Source organism: Mus caroli, unplaced genomic scaffold (genome assembly GCF_978045245.1).
Source record: "Mus caroli unplaced genomic scaffold, Mus_caroli_1 scaffold_4, whole genome shotgun sequence".
Classification (NCBI taxonomy): Eukaryota; Metazoa; Chordata; class Mammalia; order Rodentia; family Muridae; genus Mus; species Mus caroli.
This window is the reverse complement of record NW_028227259.1, coordinates 27,309,106-27,317,426: the sequence shown is the minus strand read 5'-3', so window position 1 is coordinate 27,317,426 and position 8,321 is coordinate 27,309,106. Positions and strand designations below refer to the sequence as shown.

The 8,321-nt window shown below is 46.7% G+C and overlaps 1 pseudogene; it reads right to left on the bottom strand.

The window, feature by feature from the left end:
* Window positions 1-244: 244 nt before the first annotated feature.
* On the bottom strand, window positions 245-7,977 carry LOC147005078 (chromatin remodeling regulator CECR2-like; annotated as a pseudogene).
* Between the last annotated feature and the right edge of the window lie 344 nt (window positions 7,978-8,321).

The window sequence follows — 8,321 nt, the reverse complement described above, 5'->3', positions numbered from 1 at the left end:
CATTGCTCTGTCTAAGTTTGTCAGCTGTGCAGATGATCCCAGCTACAGGCCAGCCTGTCATCTAAATAGTGTGCACCTAAGTTCTAGGCTGTTCAGCTCTGAGGAAGGCTTGATTTACAGTGAAGAGGTGGAACAGGACAACAAAACAGACATGTACAGCAGTCATTCCTCCAAATCGGCCAGGCCTGCCTTCCAGTCTCCACATTCAGCCGTCCACCTCATTGGGGCTTAGTTGCTCCCTGGACTAGCTCTGATCCAGAGGAAGTGTTGGGGTCTTATGCAGCTACAACTGTTCTGGTGTGGCCTCAGGCGCCCGGGTCTTTGGGAATAAGGACTGTGAATGGACTGGATGCATTTGCAATCCTGGTATTTTGTGTACTTCTTGAAATTAGCCTCTTAATCTGCTTCCAGTGACAGTCTGCTCCATCAGTGAAGCCTGAATGTGACCTAGGCCCTCTTCCTGACAGCAGTAGAGGGAACACTCTAGGAGAGGCCATTGGGTTGGGTGGTTACAGGGTGGGGATGTGGATGGGCAGGCACAGAGGATGGGTATGCCATGGGATGAAAATGACTGGCTGATCGCTGAGGAGTGTATGGAGACCTTGTCTGCAGCATCACACTGTGGGGTGGGAAAGCAGATGAACCAAAAGTCATTCCTGAACTCAGGGATGGTGGTGGAGTTCCATAAAGATAGTCAGTGGTTGACAGTGAGTTCTGCTGCTTGTAGATGCATTATGGTTGTTAGATCTAGATTTTCTTTGGGACTCTCTGGCCTCTCCACAGATTCATCCATCTTTTCCTCTTCTGGACCAGAATTGTGTCCATCAGGAGGAACAACTTTAGCAGTCACTGCATCCATTTGAGTTGGAGGAGTTAAGGCAGAATTTAGTGTCTCACAACCTTGCAGACTAGACAGGACATTCTTCTCTGGGTAGAGGGAGCATGGAAGGTGACTCTCTGGAGGTCCTCTTGGACTTCTAAGAGAAGAGAGAGATCTCTGCCAATCAGAAAAGCCCTGTGGACATTTATAATGAGGAGCCACTGATAGGGGTGGTAGGAAGGCTGAGAAGAAAGAAGGCTGGTAGGTATATCTCATTCCTTGCTGAGGATGGTACCTAGGAAAGAGTCCAGGGTGGGGACCATTATCCTGGAACCCCCTGGGAGGAAAGGACTGAGGCTGTGATCCTGAGGACTATCCTCCCATCATAGAGCCCAAGCCTTGCAAAGTTGGATTCATAGGATACTGTGTAGCTGAGTTAGAGTATTCTATGCCAACCATGTACAAGGGAGAAAACTGGTTCACAGTGCCTACCATCAAACTGGGATCTGTGCAAGGAGGTGTAGTTGCATTCGGTCCTGTACATGGCACAGCTTTTTGTAATGTTTTATCCCTGGGGCAGAGTGGCTTTTCAGAACCACTACCATCAAGGCCTTTCCCTCTGACTTACTGGGAGATGCTTCACCAACGGCCCCATGTTCAGGTAGATTCCCCATCTCTGCCACTATGGAAAGGTCTCACAAACAGCCTTGCACAGCTGGGCTGCTGTAGCTATTGTCCAAAGGCCAGGTGTTCTTGTTCTTTGATGTGTTATAAGTGTCTGCAGAGTCTGAAGCATCACTTTTGAGTCAGGAGTCCTCTGTTTCCCTTTCTTGTGGTAAGCTTTGCCTGGTACAGCTGGCTTGCAAGGGAGGTGCTGGGTGAGGTAGTTGTTTGAGGTATTCCCCCTCTGAAGAACAAATGCTTGCTGCTTTCTCTTCATGTCCAGGCAAAGGCTCTGGGTCTTCCTCAGGCTCTTGTGTTTCAGTCATCTCCTGTGTACTCCCAGGGTTGTCCAATGCAGGCTTGGGCGGTGAAACACATACTGATGATGAATAAGCTACCTGTGGAAAGGGACCAGGTAACTGGGGAAGAGTGGGCTGGAGGTGGTGGTAAGGCACACCTGGGGGACAGACTCGGGAGGAGAGCTTCTGCATGGCAATCGTTTCAGGGATGTCCATCATGGATTCCCCTTCTTGTGTCCCCCGGAGGACCAGGGAGGGTCCTCTGATTCGAGGACTTGGTGCTGGAGTTGGAGGTGTCTGCAAACCATGTCCGTCAGACTTACAGGGTGGCTGCATATACCCCGAGGAAGGAATTCCATGAGGTAGAAACCTTGATGTTTCGTCCACTGGTTGGGTGGGATAGGTTGTCTCATCACTCGGCCACCTATCAAATGATCAAGGGTATTAGGGTGGTGAGAGAATTCTGGCCCAAATTTGGGTTTTTCATCTGGACCCAAGCGTCTAGGGTTGGTAGTACCATGGTTCAGATTCCAAAATGCAGGGTGTACTCGATTTAGATCCTTGTATGAATGATAAATATGACCGGGAGGAATTGATCTTGTGGCCACTGCTTGGGTAGCTGGCAGGGGCAGCGCATTCGCCCTGTCCCTCTGTGGCAGTCCCAACCTCTGTCTTAGTTAGGGTGTTACTGCTGGGAAAAGACACTATGACCATGGCAAGTCTTATAAAAACAAATTTCATTGGGGCTGGTTTACAGGTTCAGAGGTTCAGTCCATTATCATCAAGCATTGCAGCATCCAGACAGGCATGGGACAAGCAGAGCTGAGAGTTTCACATCTTCATCCAAAGGCTGCTAGTGGAATACCCATTTCCGGGCACCTAGGGTGAGAGTATTAAGCGCACACCCACAGTGACACACATACTCCAACCAGGTCACACCTATTCCAACAATGCTACCCCTCCAAATGGTGCCACTCCCTGGTACAAGAGTATACAAACCATCACAACTTGGAAGCATATTACAGCAACAGCATGAAATAGACTGACCGCTGCCTTGTAACAAATTTCCTACAGGTATGGTAAGGGGGCAAGCCTCATCCGAGAGAACTTTGTATCATTAGGAAAGATGTCTGCATGATGTTAGCATGTTTATACAAGGTCCATGGCCTCAACAGGAGCTCTTTGGAAGGAGGACAGAGAATGTGTTTTTTACTTTAAATAAAGGGCCTCAGCACTGTTGCTCAGACTGGTAAGTGCCCATTTCATCTCACTCTATCGATGCAGAGGAACCCAAGTTGTCCTCCCACATTCCCTTTGAGTCAGGTATAGGCACAAAAAGACCAGGACGCAGAGCTGGTGTCCAAGTCCTCAGATATGCTCAATTATCAAGTAATGTTTAAACAAATACAGTGTGGACACTTATTATTGATAGTCTTCACATCTTACTGAGGGCACCAACTGCTTGACAACAACCAACTTTTTAAACAGTCTGCGCCCTGGGACATATATCAAGATCAATCTGGCATGGAGGTGCATGAACACTTTCTTGTACTGAACATAGAAAGGTGGAGGTAGAAGTATGATGTATGCTGAATTGGCCACCAAGTTCACATTGTGTTCCTGGATTTCATCTCAGGACAAGGATGTGGAGAGTCTCTGATGGCTTCTGTCTAGCCCCTTGAAAGGTTCTCTGAGCTTGGCTGCAGCTCTTAATACTTCCTGCTGGGTCAGCAACACTAAAGGAAGCTAAGATTTTCATCGGCACAGTATCATGCTAGCAGCAATGGATATTATCAGTTGTTCAGATGATGATACTCACTTTCATTTGTTCTTAATGTGAGCTTAGGGAAACAGAGAACATGGTCCTTAGAATGGAAAGATCATTTTTACTTCTCCATCTTCCCAGAAAGAAAGACTGGAAGGGATAAAATGGTAAGTTCTTTATAGTAGACAAGACTTGGTAAGTGAGGCCTTTGATGTAGCATGTGTTTCAGTGTTATTTTCTGAAACAAGGTCTCAAATACCCCATGTGGACCAGGTTAACCTTGAGTTCACACAATTGTGCTTCCAATTTCCTATATTTGGGCTTCCAAGTGTGTCCTCCACGTACTGTGAAAACAGAACTAGTCATTGTGAGAGATCTGGATAATCTAATGCTAAGGCATGTACATCACAGTATAGCAAAAGCCATTGTGTTCTGTCTGCCCCCTATTTTAGATCGTTGCTGTCATATGACAGCCAATCATCAACACAGAAAAACAAATTGACTCAGAGCAAAGTAATGGTGTCCAAATCCTGTTGTGTTCTGTATGAGGTTTGTTAATCTTATAATGGTCCATAAACCATTCCATGGGACCCCTCAAATTAAGGGTCAATATGCAGTTATATCTACAATGGCCTGATCTGAACACACCACTGGATACTTCACTAACTTTAAATGAACTAATTTCTTTTTTTCATTTGTTTTTGTTTGTTTGTTTATTTTGGTTTTGGGGTTTAGGGTTTTGTTTTCTTGTCTTTATAATTTAACTAAGATAGATTTTTGAGGCTATAGCTCAACCCCAAAACTTGAGCTATGGTTCTGATCAATCAACTTTAGGGTCTGCATTTAATGAATCATTCATGTTTGACTGAGATACAGGAGGTCAGGAAATCTAAAAAAATAAAAGGGGGGTGGAAGGATGAGGAACAGGGAATAGACCTTTGAGGCTCTCAGACATCAGGGAGATAGAACTTGTAGAGACCACCTCCAGTAGATAGGTATGTCTCCCCCACATCCCCCAAACCCCAACAAGACCACTGGCAATGCTCTCTGTCAAGGAATGTTGCCATCCACCCATCTCAAGGATTTTAACCAAGAAATGTTCCTGAGAAAAGGACTAACAGGGACAAGAAATGGAGCAGAGACTGAAGGAAGGGCCATCCAGGAACTTCCCTACCTGGGGATCCATCCTGTCTTCAGACACCAAACCAGACACTGTTCCTGTGGTCAAGAGGTGCTTGCAGACAAAAACCTGGAGTGAAGGTTCTTTGGGAGGTGTGGCCAGCAACTGACCATTGGAGCCAACTATTAGACTGAGCATTGCAGGAGCATGCAGAGAAGCTGGAGGTGAAGAGGGGAATGGAATCCTATTGAAAAACAACTTCTGCTGGCAGGACCACCCAGTGCTCCTAGACACTAGACCCAGGAGTGTATAAGCAGGGATCTATAACTCCAGATACATTGTAGCAGAGAATGGCCTAGCTGAAAGCAATGGGAGGGGAGGCCCTTGGTCCTGTGGAGGTTTGATGCTCCAGTGTAGTGGGTTTCTCAATCAGTAAGGCAAGAGAAGGAGGGTGGGTGAAGGAGAATCCTAATTCAGACAGAGTGGAGGCTGAGAGTGCAGATGTAGTTTGAGGGGTTAGTGGAGGGTAACCAAAAGTGGCATATCATGTGAGATATAATCCAATGGAATGATTAATAAATACATTTTTAAAACACACACATAAGCCAGGCATTTAATTTTACCAGTGAAGACTCAGTAACCAGCTCAGAGAGGCAAGGAAAGCACCTAGCTAACCGTCCTACCCTGATGACCTGCCAGTAGGAAAGAATTCTTTATCCCTCTCCACACTATCTTAAATATCCTTCAACTTAAAGTCCTTCTTTCTGAGGCCAGACACTGGTGGTACATGCCTTTAATTCCTGCACTAGGGAAGCAGAGGCAGGCAGATTTCAGAGTTTGAGGCCATGAGGTAGAAAGCTTGACTGTTTAGTCCACTGGTTTGGTGGGATAGGTTGTCTCATCACTCCGGCATCCATCACATGACCAATGGTATGAGGGTGGTGAGAAAGTCCTGTCCCCAGGTGGGGCTTCTCTACTGGCCCCAAACATCCAGAGTTTATAGTACCATGGTTCCCATTCCAAACAGCAGGGTGTCCTCGATTTAGATACTTGTATGAATGATAAATATGACCGGAAGGAATTTCAGAGCTTTCAGGAAAGTCTGGAGGTCGGGCTGGAGTCCCACCATGCCTTGAAGGAATAAATCCTGCCTAGAATGGAGCTGGTGGATCCATGTTTCCAACTTGACTGGGACAATTCATCTGCCCAAGCTGTAAGGATGGGACGTGTGACCCCATATTGGAAAGGTCTGGAGCACTGAGCAGGGATCCACAATGGTTACTAATTCCAACTGGAGCCTGTATAGCAAAGGTTGTGTGTTGCAAGGGCTCCCCTGGGGGGCCCCTCTGGAATTCGAGAGGTGCCAAGTACATTGACGGGATCTGATCCTTGAAGAGAGCCAAAAGTTCCTGGTGCTGCTGGCTTCATCTGGTTTAAAGGGGATGCGTGGCTAGGCACCCTACCACAATGCAGGGGGCAAGAAAAGCCTTGACCATTTGATGTGCGGACCTCTGGAGGGAGTTTATGGAACTGCTGCTCTGATTGTCCCCTGAGGAGGCAGCTCATTGTGTCAGGGGCAATGATTTTCCCCCATTCTTTACTGGTGGCTGTTTCCTGCAGTAAACATCTGTGTTCCTTGAGTGAGTCCAATCATGGCTTCCACTATTTCTACCAGACCGACTCCTTCTTTTTTCCCGTTTTTCAACCTCTTTAATCCAAAAGTCTTCATCTGTGTCTCCATCTTCACCAGGAAAATGTTTTGTCATGGCCCGATGGAAACACTGCTCTAAATTGTCAGACATCTTGGTATATTCATTACTGTCACCATTGTATTTTAGGCAATTTTTGAACATGGTCTTCGTGACATTTACAAATTCCTCCTTGGTACAATATGAACCTCCATTTAATTTCTACTCCATGTTTGAAATATCTATGGGGGTCTTAATAATCTGGTAATAGTTGGGGGCATAAGATTCATCAACAGGTTCCACGAAGGGCCAGGAATCCTTGTGAGCCTTCACCACATCTAGAACTTTTACATTGCTGTGAAATCGTCATCCAATTCAAAGAGGTCCTTGGCCTTCTTCCATTCCCTCATAGGAGAATTCAGATCCAAATGGGAAAGTTCTGGGGGTAGCTCCTTGCCTTTAGCCAATAGCCATGCTCATTCTTCCCTGAGCTTTCTCCTCTTAGCCCGGACTTCCACTGCCTTGATCTTTTTCCTCCTTTTCCTGCCTTCTCTCTTCCTTTAAAATGTGCTCTTACTCCTTCTGCACTGCAAGAAGGATCTGTCATTCCTCCTCCTCCCCCCTGTGCTTCTGTTTTTCTATCTTGGTGAGCATGGGAGTTTCCTCTAGCTTGATGAATTGGATGGGCAGGTGGATAGATATAAACCTGTGTTGCAGCTCTGGCTTTGTGCCCTGTGGACGTTTTCCATTCTGAGCAATCATGTTGCAGATTTCAGGCAGGAAGTCCTGCTAAGGAGCTTGTAGAGTTGCTGCTCTTGGAGAGAGGTTGGCTCACAGGAAGCTCTCAGTAACCTGTCTCCATTTTTCTGTTAGACACAGGAGCCACCATGTACCTTGGCCTGGCCCTCCGGATCCATTTCTTGTGTGTAGGTCAGATGTCAAGGAGTTTTCTTCCTGCTTTTCACTGGATATAATCTCCTCCTGTAGTTTTTTTTTCGTTTTGCAGGCCTTCCTCTTCTTTTGTCTGTTTTTCCAGGAACATTTGAAACGTTTTTTTTTTTTTTGCCTTTCACTTTCCCTGCTCAAGGAGAGTTCTCCATTGGACCTTCCGTGTACTGGGACTTCTTTGTACATTCGTGTGCCATAGAAGTACCAGTACAGTGCACCTGAATTGTCTTCACCTAGAGGTTCAACTCGGAGACTGTCTGCATCCAGACCCTTGAGAAGATCAAAGACATCATCCCCTACAGGCCGGTAATCACAGAGGAGATGCAGGCTCTCTACTCGATTATGCAGAGGAAGGTTTGGAAAATGGCTTCTCTCAGAGGATTGGGCTTTCCTTCTTCAAGTTCACAACCGTAGTTAATGATATCTTCCAAGTAGCTGAGGAATGTCTGAGACATGATATCTCTTTGCTAATAGCAGCCTTGAAGCAGGCAGGCAATCAGATCACTGATAAATTCCAAGTCATCTCTGTGAAGAGCTGCCTCTAACTCCTCGATCTCAAAGTTGAGCAGGCATAAGGCCTTGTGAAAGAACAAGCAGAATTGCGTGATGGCTGGGACTTCCCACCAGGAGCAGAGCATGCCCAGCATGGCCATGCAGCCTTCCTCTGGGCACATCTCCCTGCTGGGATCGCTCACTCACTCTTGCTTGCTTCACTCTTGCTTTCTCGCTCCAACTCTGGCCATGGAGCAGTGCCTCTCACTCAGAAAATGGCAGCTTCCTCAGCTTCACAAAAGCTCAAGCAGAGGCCAGCCAGGGGGGGGGGAGGGGAGCAGCTGGCAAACTCGCTCAAGCAGCTGCTTGCTTGCCCCCTCCCTCAATGGCTGTCCCAACTTCTGTCTTAGTTATGGTTTTACTGCTGTGAACAGACACTATGACTAGGGCAAGTCTTATAAAAACATTTCATTGGGGTGGGCTTACAGGTTCAGAGGTTCAGTCAATTAACATCAAGCATGGCAGC